The following is a 16312-nucleotide window of genomic DNA, read 5'->3' as shown; positions in this document are numbered from 1 at the left end:
TTCTTGCTGTAAGGCAACAATGTTAAACACAGAGCCACCGTGCCACCCTCATGCTATTTATTCAATGATATTTTACAAGGTATTACATTTTGCATACTTCTCGATTATGTAATGTATAGTTGCATGCTAAAGTTTGTCTGAATTTAATCAGCGAATATTGGGATGCTGTGTAGTTTATGCAATCAATAAAATCCTGATGGATTTTTCATCACTGTTTTGTTTATTGCAGTAACCAAGGCAACACTCTTCAATTAGCATTTTTATTCATTAGAGTAATAATGTTTAAGTTTAGGTGAACGTGTGTTTTTTTTGTAGCATAATTTCACAAAAACAGATTATTCTTTTACATCATAATCTTTCATTATTTTTAATTAGCATGTGATAAAATCAATTGTCACATACTCTTTTTTCTGTTTTCTAACATTCTGAAATATAGAATTGAAGAATTGCAGTCGATTATGAAAAATGAAGATCAGTGTCATAATAGTTGACTGTGTTGAGTTGTGGGAGTCTAATGTTTTATCAATTTGTTTAAAGGTCAGAGAGTTTGCTAAAGCCCCACATAAAGTTTTTTTTCTAATTATTGTTTTATGTTCTTCTGAACCTTTCATAGCGGTAGTCAGGTAAATAATTGTCTTCATTCCCACCTTTCTGAATTATATTGCATTGAAAATGAGTTATCACAAGTGACTCTTTAGTTGTATTTACAATCTGTATTTGGTACACTTTTTTTATTTTGTCACTAAGTCACATGTAGTGACTGGAATGAGGAGTACTCAGCTGTATTTGAGTGTACAGTGAGTCTATTATAGATGGGTATTTATCACAGTGGAGGAGAAAGTGTTCCCGGAAGAAATCTTGACTGCTCCTGATCTACATTTAATACAGATTCTCTCTTGTGTTGGTAACCATGTCTTTTTATGCGGCCTCTATCTAGAGCCAGCTGATAGTCACTCAATCTGTTTTTAGTCAGTAAAGTCTCTCTCTCTCTCTCTCTCTCTCTCTCTCTCTCTCTCTCTCTCTCTCTCTCTCTCTTTCTGCCTCTCACTTGGCCTCTCTCGCTCATCTGTCATGTTCTCTCTTCAATTTTGTCCAGTCCAACGCCTTATACTGAGCACAGCTGCATTTTGGCTATTTAAGGCTGCTTGTTGGTGTGTTACAATCACAGTCTACCCCAGTTTGGCCCATTACGGTTTAACTTTTTGAATTCCCTCATAGTTTGCAGTGACTTTCACAGTTACTGCTGCTAATTTGTATGCTTCAGGTTACTCAATACTCAATACTCGTGTTCGTGTGCGCTTGTGCGACGGCCCGAGACCCACAAGCTCACTACTGCCACCTGCTGTGAGTTCTGAGCGGTGAGAGTGCTTACTACAGAGTGTAGTATGTCAGATGTTTCCCGTGCCGCCGTACGTAATTGTGTAGTGGACCCGGAATGGGTTCACTATCAGGTGTGGGAGACCCAACACCAATAACAAAAAAAAAACAAAGAGGTCTCAAAAATTGATGGCCTCGTCCCGGAAGTGTAAAAAAGATGGTTTATTTACAAGGATAACGTAAAACAGTCCAGTGAAGATAAATGTACAGTGACTTTTTTCCCAAAAAAGTATGTACAAAAAAAAGTAACAACTCAAATAAACAAAACAAAATACGATATATACAACACAAAACAATATATCTACAATATATTAGAGAGAAACTTATCTACGTCACACAGACACTAGATAACAGGGGGATTGCTTACGGTTCTGCCACAACACGCTCGCTAGCCAGGTAAACTGACCCCGGTTCTGAGTCTGCCATCTCCTCTTAAAGGCTAGACTCCGCCCCCTTTTTTGGAGCATACCATAAAAGGGTAATTTCAGGTAAATGTCTACATTACAACATTAAACATTTAACTGTGGCATTCCTAAATATAAAGCACACAGCTACTCATAAGATCTGACATCCATACATAAATAAACAAACAACAGAGGTTTAATGCCATAAATCACTCCTCTACAACGCTGGCTGTACCCTTAAAAAAACAATTGGTACGGTTGGCGCTTCAGTGCTTAGTGCCGCCATGGTGCAGCCCGTGACGTCATAAGCCGGCGCCATTTTCTCGCTCGGTTTGGCCGGCACATCGCTAAAACCAACTTTTCCGGACAAATGACGACAGACAAACACAAAAACAGGAACACAAAGGTGTGTGTAAATGTATGCTTAATGTTAACCTGAGGGGAGATGGAAATATGGAATGAATGACTGGATGCGTGCGAGATGACAGGGCCCTTTGTCACTAGCAGCGTACCGAGAGGAAAAGGAGAGGTGAGTAGATATATGTATGTGCGTGTGTGTGAGCGTATGAGTGTGTGAACCATTGCGGTCGTCAGAGACGCAGGGAAGAAGCCCGGCTACTTCACAGTATCCTCCCCCTCTCCATGCCGCGCTCTGTCTGGATCTTAAATTGAAAGGGTTGCAGAGATAAGTACCATCGGGTCACCCAAGCATTGTGGTCCTTCATTGAGTTGATCCATGTAAGTGCCCTATGGTCTGTCTGCAAGTCGAACTCCCGCCCCAGGAGGTAGTATTTCAGGGATTCTAGGGACCACTTTATCGCCAGACACTCTTTCTCCACTGTAGAGTAAAGTGTTTCCCTGGGCAACAGCTTCCTGCTCAGGAATACCACAGGCCGTTCTCATCCAGCTGGTCCTTGGGCCAGTACCGCGCCTATCCCTCTCTCCGATGCGTCTACTTGTACAAGGAATCTTTGAGAGAAATCCGGACTCTTCGGCACAGGTTGTGCACACAGTCTCTCTCTCAATAATGTCCAGGCCTGCTCACAGGCTTCAGTCCAAAGGACTGGGTTCTTTGTACCTTTCTGGAGTAAATCCATCAAAAGGTGCTGCTATTGTTGCGAAATCAGGGATGAAGTGACGATACCAGCCCATTAGTCCTAGAAAGGATCGAACATCTTTCTTGGTCCTTGATCGTTGGCTTTTCTTGATCGCTTCAACTTTATCTACCTGTGGCCTGAGTCCACCATTGCCCAGTATATAGCCCAGATAGTTAGTCTCACCTCGTCCCCATTCACATTTCACCACATTTAAGGACAGGCCCGCTGCTTGTATCTTCTCCAGTGTCTGTCTTAAGTGCTTTAAATGATCCTCCCACGTGTGACTGTAGATCACTACGTCGTCTAGGTAAGCAGCTGCGTATTCCTCACAACCCTGGAGAACTTGGTCCATCAGGCATTGGAAGGTAGCAGGTGCCCCATGTAACCCAAAGGGAAGTACCGTGAACTGGTATAGCCCAAGAGGTGTTCTGAAGGCAGTCAGGGATTTATATGAGTGATGGAGGGGCACCTGCCCATAACCTTTACACAAATCCAGTGTGGTTATGAAGTGGGCCTGCCCTATTCTCTCCAGTAGGTCATCTATTCTAGGCATCGGGTAAGCATCAAACTTCGATTTGGAATTTAATTTTCTGAAGTCCACACAGATCCTCAGTGATCCGTCTTCCTTTGGCACGATCACAATAGGACTGCTCCACTCCGATGATGATGGTTCTATCACCCCAAGTTGTTTCATCGTCTCGATTTCTTCCTTCAGTGGCTTTAACAGTTTCTCTGGTATTCGGTACGGTCTTTGCCTTAATGGTGTTGGGTCTGTTAAATGGATGGTATGTTGAGTTACCTTTGTCCTGCCTGGTCTCTCCTGGAACAGCAAAAGGTACTTTCTTAGTAGCTCTTGTAACTCCTTTTTCTTGCTTTCTTCCAGATGATTCAGCTTCAGTTCTGCAGCGTCTCTCGGAGTAACCATTTCTTCAGCAGGTTCTTCATCCTCCTCCTTGACTTCTCTCACCATCAATGTTTTCTCTGGTTCTTTCCTCTCTTTCCACTCCTTTAACATGTTCACGTGGTAAATTTGTAGAGTCTTCTTTCTTTCAGGTTGGAGTATTTCATATTTCACTGGGCCCATCTTCCTGGTGATTTCGGATGGCCTCTGCCATTTTGCTAATATTTTGTCCATTGATGTAGGTAGTAATAACAGTACCTTCTGTTCAGGTTGGAACTGCCGTAGTCTGCTTTTCATATCATACCATCTCTCCTGTTTTGTCTGTGCCTCTTTCAGGTTCTCCATTGGCTGCTCCCTGTAGGTATCCAGCTTGTCTCTCATCTCCAAGATGAACTTCACAATGCTGCTGTCTTCTGCCGCTGTCGGAGATTTCGTCCATGCCTTTTTAAGGATGTCCAGAGGTCCCTGGACTGGCCAGCCATACAGCAGTTCAAATGGTGCGAACCCGGTGGATGCCTGTGGCACTTCTCTGTAAGCAAACAGTAAGAATGGCAACCACTTGTTTCAGTCTTTACCTGTGTACTGGCAATTTTTCTTTTAATGAGGCGTTCTCTGTGGTAAAAAAGACAAAGTCTTACCCAGGGTGTCTTTTAAAGTTTTATTCTTTGCAAAGAAGGTCACAATCATACAGCAACGACAGTTTCTGCAGAGTGAGACACTGAAAACAGAGTGTGCTCTCTCTTTTATCTGGTTTCTCCCCTGTACTGCTTACGAGGTCACTAAAGTCATGCGCTAGGCACATGCATCATGGATTATAGTTATCTTTCCCCTGTATTTGGATTCTTGTTTACTGCTTCAGGTTTGTCTTCTAATCAGGCCATATCATGTTTACGTTAGGTGTCTCAACCTTTCTGACCCATGCCCCTTACAAAACAAGGAAACAAACAACATTACACAATAGGAGTGTAAGATTAAAAAAAACAGAGTAGTCATGCACAGTAAAATTGAGCAATGTAGAAAATGCATTCACATCTAAAAGGTGAATATAAATGAATTTCCATTACAATTCCTCTCTTTTTATCATTCATTGATAACACAACACTAAATTCATTTTCTGTTAGTTTCTAAAATCATACTGTTTATAATCATGTTGTTAATCATTTAACAGGTTTCTGCACACATCATATACACTAGAGATGTTCAAACATTCTTCTTAATATAGTTTCCCCATTAAGATTTACTTTCCAAAACATCCCTCTTCCCTGGGAGCCGGGCTAAACGAATAATCACTGTTATTGCGCTCCTGACTGAAATCAGACCCTCAGTCACCCACAGAGGTTCAAATCACAGAATTTGCCTGTTAATTTTACATTATTATTGTTTCATACACCTAATAAATCCTGCAAAACATTTCTTCAATCAGTTAGAAATCACTAATACTCTACATCATTAATTCATCATTAATAACATTTACAACATATGAACACGTTGTTGTTACTATACTCTTAAACATAGATCACATTTACACTCTTCTCTTTCGTTGCTCTGTGCCTGTGTTGGTGTTGAACTCAGGAGTTACTGTCTCACACACATCTCTTGACTTATGTTGTTGTTTCTCCGCAGCTGTGTCCTTGCTTCACTCAGATAACAGCCTGCTGTTTTCTCTCAGACAGTTTCAGAGCCTCCCTTTCTCTCCTACTCCTTAGCTGTTTCCTCTTCAGGTGATGGGATCTTCCTGCAGTGTCCAGCATGCACCCACGTTGCCCGCTCTGCGACTTTCACCGCTGTTTCCGTGGTCAGTAGCACTTGGAATGGACCCAACCAACGCTTCGCTCTCCAGCTCTTTCTCCTTAGATCTCGAACTACCACGAAATCGCCAGGCCTCAAACTGTGCAGTGGTTTCTCTGCAGCCTTCCCCTGTGCGGCCTTTACCTGTACACAAACATCAGACAACACATGAGACATTTCTTTACAATAATTTAACATGTCATTCTCACACACATCTGTTGAGGGCAGCTGCTGTTTTCCCCCATTCACTCCTACGCGCGGTGGTTTGCCAAAGAGAATTTCAAACGGGCTCAAATTCATTTTTGGTCTTTTTCTCATTCTCATATACATCAGGACGATAGGTAGAGCTTGAACTCATGTAAGTCATGTGTCTTCACAACATTTTGCCAATTTGTTTTTCAGTGTACCATTTTCTCTTTCAACCGCTCCACCTGAAGCTGGATGGTAACTGCAATGTGTTCTCAAATCAATCCCCAGATATTGACCCACTTGTTTGGTTGCTTCATTAACAAAATGAGTACCATTGTCTGAGCTTATTTTTTGTGGAATTCCCCATCTCGGTACAATTTCAGTCAGTAACGCTTTTGCTACTGCTGCCGAATCTTGTTTTGAGGTCGGAAAAACTTCAACCCATTTTGACCACGTCAACCATCACCAAACAGTACCTCTTCCCATTACATGGGGACAATTCAATGAAATCCATCATCAAATATTCAAATGGCCCTTTTGAAGGTGGGTGAGATGTCTGTGGAACTTTTATTGCTCTGGCCACATTATGTGTATTGCAAATTACACATCGTCTACAGAAATTGTCCGCAAATGTGGTGAACCCCTTTGTGAACCACAGTTCTCTCATTTGCGTAACCATTGCTGTCTTTGACGCATGATCTTTACCGTGAATCAATTTCGCATAATGTTGGAAAAAATGTTTTGGTAAACAAGCCTTGCCCTCAGCACACTTCCACACATTATCTTTCATCATGCAGCCAGACTGTCTCCACTTGTTTTTCTCCAGTCCCGTCGCGAATGTATGCATATCCTGTAAAGAAGAACAGACATCATTATTATTGTCAGCAGATAGCAAAGTACATTCAGAACTACAGATACAGAATCTTTGTTGTTAGAGTGCGCTGCACATTTACAAATGGCCAGTTTGCTAGGTAGTAAAATTGCCTCCAGTAGTGCAGCCACTAAAGGAGCATGGAGTATTGGTCGACCATCAGATTTTAGAAAATTTCTGTGTTTCCACAAAGCCCTGAAATCATGAGCGCATATCTTGAATCAATATAAATTGTGACTTCCTTTTCTGTCATCAATTTACATGCTTCTGTCAATGCCACAAGCTCTGCGGCCTGTGCAGAGTAATGCCCTGGTAATTTCCCAGAGGTCACCACATCAAATTCAGTTGTCACAGCGTAACCAACCTTATTCTGGCCTGTTTGTGGATTTTTAAATGCTGAACCATCCACAAAGAGGACATTGTCACAATTTTCAAGTGGTTCGTCAGAAAGGTCAGGTCGTGGTGTACACACCTGTTCGAGTGCTGTTAAACAAAAATGATGCTCCTCCCCATCTTCCTCGTTAGAAAGAAGAGTAGCCGCATTCAACCTTGTGCATCGTTTAACAGTCACATTTGGCATATCTAACAAGATAGTGTGATATCGCAGCCAGCGAGCTGTTGACAAATGCGATGTTTTTTGTTCTTGGAGTATCATAGACACTGCATGCGGCACCATCAGTATCAAATCAGAATAACCAACAAAATCCCTTGAAGCCATAACAGCTTTTTCCGCAGCCGCCACTGCTCTTAAGTAACGTGGCAGGCCTGCTGCTACAGGGTCAAGTTTGCTCGAAAAGTAGGCCACAGGTCGCAGCCTACCTCCGTGGTCCTGTAAGAGTAATGATGTCATGAACCCACTCCTTTCATCTACCATCTGAACAAATGGTTTTGTTGGTACTGGTAAGCCCAATGCAGGGGCTTCAGCCATTTGTAATTTCATATTTACAAATGCCTGTTCTGCCTCTGTTGTCCATTCTAGTTTATCAGTGGATTTCATCCCCTTCCCTAATGTTAGGGCTCTCAGGGGTTGTTCCAAAATTGCATAATTTGGAATAAATGTGCGACAGTATGAGCACATTCCCAAAAAGGACAACATCTATTTTTTTATTAGTGGTTTTGGTACATTTTTTATACCACTCACCCTTTTTTCAGACAGAGATTTGCTGTGTGGAGTAATGACGTGCCCCAAAAATGTTGCCTTTTGTTTGACAAACTGTAGTTTTGCTAAACTGACTTTGTGGCCCTCGGCAGCTAAGTGCTTAAGGAGAGCCACAGTGTCATTCACACACGTCTGTTCATTTTCAGCGCATATCAACAGGTCATCAACATATTGTAACAAAGCAGTTCCAGCTGTCAGGGTCAAAGGTTCCAAACTTTTCAACAACGCCTCATTGTATAAAGTTGGAGATGCTGTGAAACCCTGACACAAACGTGTAAAGGTGTAGCTTTTACCATTGAAATTAAATGCAAACCAAAACTGGCTATCTTTGTCCACTGGCACGCTGAAAAATGCATTTGCCAGATCAACCACTGAATAAAATTGTGATTTTTTAGGAATTTGTGACAAAATCGTGTACGGATTAGGAACTAATGGAGCCCTTTGTTTGACAGCTGCATTTACTGCTTGCAAATCTTGTACAAAATGCCATTCTGTCGGCATTCCATTATCTCTTATTTTTTTTACAGGAAAAATAGGGGTGTGAACCTCAGAATTGTTGCATGGCACGATAACACCCTGTTCCTGTAAGGCTTTAAATACTGGGGTAATGCCATCAATGGCTTCCTTTTTTAAAGGATATTGTTGTTGACAAGGTCTGTAATCAGATTTTGCAGTGATTGTCACTGGATCACAAACTTTAATTAAACCCACATCATATTTGCTTTTAGCCCATAATTCATTTGGCACTTCTGCTAAAGCTGGGTGTATGTCTTCTGTGTTAAAGTCAACCATGCAAGAATTCTTTACACCAAGTTTGTCAATAGCAGTCACAGTTCTTGATACAGCTATTTCATTTATGCAGTCACACCTGAATGCTTTCAAGTGCTCGCTCCATTCTACCCCTCCCTCTCTGCTCTCCCAGTCTATGGCTTCAACGCACAGTTTCACAAACTGGCCTAATTCAGACCAAGACTGATGTTTACTTTTGCAAACTGATAAGTGAGGTACAGCCTGCTCTGACATGAGATAGAGTGAGAGCTGCTTTTCTGACAGAGACACTGAAACTGCACACAAGCTTTCTGTCCAGTACATCTGTTCTAAAACCAAAGTTTCATTTACATCTGTCTCAAACCAAGCTTTTTCAAACTCTTCATCTCTTTCAGTCGCGACATGTGACGTACAATGCAGTTCACCAGGAGACATTATATCAATGTCGAAAGGTTTTACACGTTCTTCAGCCAAATTGCAAATCAAATTAGCCCATTCATTGTCTTCAATGAGCCATTCATAGGCCCACTGTGGTGTTTGTAATTCAACCCGCAAACAACAAAATTCCTCCCCTTCCTCCACTCTCACACTTGAGGAGTCTGCCTTTAAAACCAAGTTTAATTTACACAAAATATCCCTTCCAAGGAGAGGAACGGGGCATTTTGGTAAACAAACAAATGCATGGTTGAAAATTTTACCCCCTCTGTCTCACAGGTCAGCGGAGCTGTAAATCGCTCAACGGCGGTATGACCAGATGCAGACAGAGACTCGTGAAATTTGTTTGTTAAAGGTATTTCACACTGTAGGTCACATCGTCGTATGCAAGATCTGCTAGCTCCACTATCAGCTAGATACTCAACCAACGTATTCTCAATCAACATAGAATACTTTGGCATCTCTAAAAATGCTTCATTATTAAAGAATAATGCCATTATCTCAGAAAATCATTATCATTATCTTTTTCTTCATTGCAGAGAGCTAAAAGTATGTCAGTGTATGTGTATATGTGTGTGTTTTTTATGTCTGTTAGTAAAGAATGTTCACTTCCCTTTGCTGTGGCTGTTGGCTGCTTGCCCAAACCCTTGTTGCTGGTCTTCACCTTTCGGAGCACTCCGCTGACCAGTGCCCTTCAGCATGGCAACGCAGACACTTGGTGCAGTCCCTTGTCACATGGTCAGTTGCACCGCAGGCCTTGCAGGTTCCGTCACCCTTTGCCATATGTGAGGCTCTCCATTTTCAGCCGTCTTTCTCACCTCTGGCACCCTTATTGCCTTTGAACTTGCGGTATCTTTAGTTGTCAGGCCTTGATGCTGCTTGTACGAGGGCCATATGTAGCTCCTTTTCTGCTTTCTTCTTGCCTTGCTCTTGCTTCGTTGTCAGCTTGTCTTCAGCATGTTGGGCATAAAGCAAAATATCTGTTAATCGTCCGTTTCTCCAGTTCACACAGATGTCCTTCACTCCTTGACAGATTTCAGGTCTCAGTCCAGCTAGAAAATAGCCACACAAATGGCATTCCCATGTGTCCGGTTCGCCTGCTCTTACGGCTGGCTCTTGCATTCCGCTGTGTTTCTTGAACGTATCATGAAGTCTGTGGTAGAACTCTTGGACAGACTCGTTCTTTCCTTGATGACACGTAGAAATCAGTGTAGTGTCGACCCGTACTGGAAAGGCAATCTTTATGGTTCTGGTCAGACGCTTGATAGCAGCCACATATGTCGCATTTCTGCCATGTTCCCATTCTGGATGTTCTCGTCGGACGTTATCAGTTGTCAGTTTGTCACTCACTTTCCCCCAGTTCACTGGTCCCATCTTCATCATCATCACTCGTCGAAGTTCGATTGTGGTCGGGCTGAATTCTTTACAGAAGCTCTCTAGTGCCTCAGCAAACTGTTCCCCAGACGCTGCAGGGTCTGGTAAATGAGCTGTACCTTATTTCATGTCAGCCACCGTCCAGGATCTGTAGACCATCATTGCTCCTTCCACTCCAGCCGCCTCTACCATCGGTGCTGTGACTTCAAAACTGACCTCCTCACTCTTGACTGAGTCGCTTCTAAAGGTTCTGGTTGATGGTTCAACAGGTTTTCCTTTTCCCCTCTGTCTTTTTCCTGCTCTTTCTCTGACCCTTTTGGCTGTGGCTTCCGTGATCGGATCCCTTTCCTCATCCTCTGAGTCTTTTTTGTCTTCTTCACTGCTGGTTGTGGCCACTTGTCTTCCACTTGCTTGTGGTGGGGGTTGCGGTGGTGCGGTTGGTCTTCTGGGAGGGCAGCAGTCGAGGTCTGGGTCAGTTCTTAGGGCTCGCAGCTCAGCCATGGGATAGTGATGATACGGCGGTGGTACATGTGTGGAAACAGATGTATAGAAAGGATTAGTAGTGCTAATTACTTTGTCATTCACACTTTCACATTTTTCATTTGCTTTTTCCTTCACTTTATCTCCTTCATTCTTTTCCCTACATGCCAGTTGCTTCTGCAGCATTTTTTCTTTGTCTCTTATCTGCTTCTTCTAGCCAACAATCAATAGTGTCTTCGCAGGACACACACACATGCCTTTCACAACAACAACCTGCTCTTCCTTTTTTTCTTTTCTATCGACTCTTTCACTGTGCTTAACCTCGTAACACTCAACGTTCCCTCTCTTGGAAAATTGTGGTACTTTATTAATTTCCCTATATTTTTCATGCCTTTTTCTCCATATAGTCTTTCCATGTTCCAAAACACCGGCGTTTCTCACCTTACTTTGAGACTTCCCCATGCTGGCGATAACCCCTCTCTTTGGACTTTTTCGGTACCTATTAATCTGTCGGACGTCTCCAACAGATTTCGACTTTTCACCTAAAATCGAAAAGTTAAGCTATCCAGCTCTAATTGCGTGCCCCCCAATTTCAACCCCCTTCTAGAAGTAAATCGCACGGCTCCTGATTTCAACCTCCTTCTAAAAGTAAATCGCACAGCCCCTGATTTCAACCTCTTTCTGGAAGTAAATCGCACGGCCCCTGATTTCAACCCCCTCCCGGGAGTAAATCGCAGTTAGCTAGCCAAACATATTAAAAAGGTTTTGATCTTAGTCAGGCGCCAGATCTCACTTGTTTAAATTACGCTGCTACCCTACAGAGACAGATCTAACAGCATGGTGATGGCCCAAATCACAGTGAAAATGTTTTGACTGCCCAATAAAAATGCCAAAATCTACTCGAATCTCATTTAGTAATTAACAAAGAATTTGTCTCTTACCAGAGAGTTCAGATGCCACTTGAGTTCTTTTTCCCAGATGTCAGTGGGGTTCCTCTCCGAGCCCGGCGGTCGGCCCCTCAACCCTCAACCGAGTGGGGCAGGGCTGTGACACGAAGTTTCAGGATGATCAGTCACCGTCCGCAGGGTCCGGAAAAGTTTCTCCAAGACATCCCACTTCTGACACCAAATTGTAGTGGCAATTTTTCTTTTAATGAGGCGTTCTCTGTGGTAAAAAAGACAGTCTTACCCAGGGTGTCTTTTAAAGTTTTATTCTTTGCAAAGAAGGTCACAATCATACAGCAACGACAGTTTCTGCAGAGTGAGACACTGAAAACAGAGTGTGCTCTCTCTTTTATCTGGTTTCTCCCCTGTACTGCTTACGAGGTCACTAAAGTCATGCACCAGGCACATGCATCATGGATTATAGTTATCTTTTCCCTGTATTGGATTCTTGTTTACTGCTTCAGGTTTGTCTTCTAATCAGGCCATATCATGTTTACGTTAGGTGTCTCAACCTTTCTGACCCATGCTCCTTACAAAACAAGGAGACAAACAACATTACACAATATGAGTGTAAGATAAAAAAAACAGAGTAGTCATGCACAGTAAAATTGAGCAATGTAGAAAATGCATTCACATCTAAAAGGTGAATATAAATGAATTTCCATTACACCTGTGTCTGAAACGAACTTCCTCAGCATACTCTTTAATGTCCCGTTGAAACGTTCGACCAATCCATCAGTCTGCAGGTGGTAAGGTGTTGTTTTCAGAGCTCTGATGCCTAGCTGCTGGTGAAAATCTTTCATTATTCGTGACATAAAGTTTGTTCCCTGGTCTGTTATGATTTCATCTGGGATTCCAACCCTAGAAAACTGTTCAGTAAGAGCTTGAACAAGTTTTGATGTGGTCACTGTGCGAAGTGGGAAAGCTTCAGGGTAACGAGTGGCGTAGTCGCAAACGACTAGGATGTAGCGATGTCCGGCACTACTTCTTTTAAGTGGCCCTACTATATATCCATAGCTATGCGGCGGAAAGGGGTTGAAACAATGGGAAGTGGCTGTAATGGTGCTTTGTCTCTGTGGCGTACTGCACTGGTAGTCTGACATGTGCTGCATGTGTTGCAATATGTCTGGACGTCAGCGTACATGGTTGTCCAGAAAAAACGTGTACTGATGCGTGCATATGTTTTCTGAAATGCCAGATGTCCTGCCCATGGTAGTGTGTGCTAGGTGTAACACAATAGAACGGACAGACATGGGTACAACCAAACGTTTAACCTCTTTGACCTGCACATATAACACATCATCAATGATAACAAAATGTTCATCATTCAAAGTAGCATTGTTCGGGTTCTCAGCTCTTTTAAACAGTTTTTTCAAAGACTCAGACTTGCAGCTCAGAAATGTTTTCTGGTATTTGCCAGCTCTTAGCTTCTAACCCTTCTAATTGTGCTTTGATAACTGGCACACCCAGTTTTTTTAACAGTCTTTTCTGTTTTCTGGTCTTTCTTTCACCCTTGGTTGCACCTTGCAGCAGACTATCATCTAAGTCTGGCAACGGTGGCAAACCTGTCTTAGCTTGAGCACGTGTCACAACAGTTAACACACTTTCAGTTTCATTTAGTCCCGCACAGTTCATTTTGATAGTCTTGCTACACAGGTAGATCTCGACCCAAAATCATGTCAACTGCCAAATTAGTGACAACGGTCACATTCAAAAGATACATTTCATTTTGAATATCCACAAGCACTTCGGCCTTTGGATAGTTTTTAACATCCCCATGAATGCAGCGTACATCAGTGGTATTTGCCTAGTCAATATTGTTTACATGGCATGATTTAATCAGAGAAATTGAACTTCCTGTGTCTAGCAATGCTTTAAGTTCACGACCGTTCACCACAACATTCAACATATCAACACTCTGAGACATTAAACAGTCACTGTTAGCATCACCCTCACGTGGTACATAACACATACCCGTCAGCTTAGGTTTTCTTGCTGGGCAAACTGAGGCTTTGTGTCCGTATTGACGACATGCATAACAGATCAATGTAGGTGTCAGTTCAGTCTCAAGTTCCTGTGTATGTTGGTTATCAGTATTGTGACGAATGTGTCGTGTACTACCTCTTTCAGGTTGCGTGCGCAGACCGGAGCGATGAGCATTAGCGTACTGCTGGGCTAACCGTGCTGCTGCCAGTCCTGTGTTTGGCTCATGTTGTTTCACACAGATCCTGGCTTCTGGTTTCATGACCCTTAGTAGTAGCTCCAGAATGATCTGCTCGCCGATTTCCTCCACTGAATGAATGTCTGGTCGAATCCAGCGCTGATATAGATGTTTCAGGCGATAATACGTTTCTGTCGGAGACTCTCCTTCCGGCGTAGATGCTGCTCCAAAGCGCTGCCGATAGCTTTCCGCCGACACATTGAATTTCTGCAACAGAGAGTCTTTTAATTGCAAGTAATCATCAGCACTGATCTCATCCATTGCCAGATAAGCCTACAGCGCTCGACCGGTCAATAGTGGTACCAGCCGACAGCTCCATTGTTCCTTGGGCCACTGCCATGTCTGCGCCAGACGTTCAAATCGCCGTAGATAGTTCTCCATGTCGTCACCCATCTTAAACGATGGCAACGGCGTTTCTGGACGGTGTGCAAACTGGGCCCGGTGATGTGATGGAAGTGCGGTTGGTGGTGGGAAAGGTGGTGGTAGCGAAAACTCCCCTGTATTTTCTCTCTCAGGCTCTAGAGAAGGGTTGTCTGGTGGTCCTTCTGGTGCCGATTGCACTGCCTGATGGACTGTCACTCGTAAACCCTGCAGTTCACAAAGAAATATCTCTTCTCTTGTTTTCTGTGCCTTGAGGAAATTCCTCATCAGGCTCTCCATGCGTCCACTGGACTCTGTCGAAGGGTCAAGGCTGCTGTGATGCTCTGTTGCTTCCTCCTCATCCTCAGATGACAGCCTATGCCAAGCCGCGTCCTTCACTGCGGATCGTAGCCCCGCCCTTCGACCTCTCGTCGTCCTCTTCCGAGTGGCCATCCCACTTCTGGCACCAACTGCGACGGCCCGAGACCCACAAGCTCAGTACTGCCACCTGCTGTGAGTTCTGAGCGGTAAGAGTGCTCACTACGGAGTGTAGTAAGTCAGATGTTTCCCGTGCCGCAATGCGTAATTGTGTAGTGGACCCGGAATGGGTTCACTAACAGGTGTGGGAGACCCAACACCAATAACAAAAAAAAAACAAAACAAAGAGTTCTCAAAAATTTATGACCTCGTCCCGGAAGTGTAAAAAAGATGGTTTATATACAAGGATAACGTAAAACAGTCCAGTGAAGATAAATGTACAGTGACCTATTTCCCAAAAAGGTATGTACAAAAAAAACAAAGTAACAACTCAAATAAACAAAACAAAATACGATATATACAACACAAAACAATATATCTACAATATATTAGAGAGAAACTTATCTACGTCACACAGACACTAGATAACAGGGGAGATTGCTTACGGTTCTGCCACAACACGCTCGCTAGCCAGGTAAACTGACCCCGTTTCTGAGTCTTCCATCTCCTCTTAAAGGCTAAACTCCGCCCCCTTTTTTGGAGCATACCATAAAAGGGTAATTTCAGGTAAATGTCTACATTACAACATTAAACATTTAACTGTGGCATTCCTAAATATAAAGCACACAGCTACTCATAAGATCTGACATCCATACATAAATAAACAAACAACAGAGGTTTAATGCCATAAATCACTCCTCTACAACGCTGGCTGTACGCTAAAAAAACAATTGGTACGGTTGGCACATGCACTCAAAAATTATGATTGCTGTTGATTCCAACTACTTATTTAAAGCTGAAACAACACAATTCTTTGTTGGGGGGACAGCTTAATTGTTTTATGTTCAATCCACTTAGATTTTTTAAATCAAATAAGTTAATTCTTAATGTTGTTCAAACACAAATCAATTGTGTGGAACCCAGGATTTTTTACAGTGTGGCCTTGTGAATAACTTTTTTTAAATACTGAAAATGTTTTTTATGATGGTATTTCTAAATGGTATTTATGTGTTACAATAGTTTTTTTACAGTGTAAACTAATAACCATGACCACAGAACCGTGACAAACTGACAATTTTGTGAAAATCCCACCCCTAGTATACTGTATAGTATTATACATGCTACGTTTTTGATCGTCTTACCACTTGTGTTTGTAACGTATTTTGTCATCACTTTTGTTTTTGTGTAGTTTTTGGTGTCACATTAGACTATAAATATGAGGTGAAACCTCTGTATGTGCAGACCGTTGACATGTAACCATTGAATGCCTTGTGTAGAGCAATGAAGACAGCCTTGTAATCTTTTAAAGGCCATGCTATCTTATTTAGTTAAAAAATTAATTACCCAATTGTTTTTTTTTTCTTTCTTTGTTAACAAAGCTCAACACCTTAAGTCAATGTTTAATTCTCAGTAAATACAGTACTTTGTGTGAATGGACTATAAGCAGCTTATAGCTTTGCCTATGGT

The 16312-nt window shown here is 42.5% G+C and overlaps 1 protein-coding gene and 1 long non-coding RNA gene across 2 annotated transcripts in view; one reads left to right on the top strand and one right to left on the bottom strand.

Moving 5' to 3' along the window:
• m1ap (meiosis 1 associated protein) overlaps positions 1–16312 on the top strand; it is a 95522-nt gene that overhangs the window by 40637 nt on the left and 38573 nt on the right. The gene's annotated exons all lie outside the window — the stretch shown is intronic.
• LOC130232369 (uncharacterized) lies at positions 4424–11995 on the bottom strand. The gene is made up of 2 exons (XR_008838108.1): positions 11785–11995; positions 4424–5711 (listed from the first exon to the last, which is right to left on the bottom strand). It is a non-coding gene; the product is annotated as an uncharacterized LOC130232369 (long non-coding RNA).

The sequence above is a fragment of the Danio aesculapii genome, chromosome 7, assembly GCF_903798145.1.
Source record: "Danio aesculapii chromosome 7, fDanAes4.1, whole genome shotgun sequence".
Classification (NCBI taxonomy): domain Eukaryota; kingdom Metazoa; phylum Chordata; class Actinopteri; order Cypriniformes; family Danionidae; genus Danio; species Danio aesculapii.
This window is presented reverse-complemented; position numbering and strand designations above follow the sequence as displayed.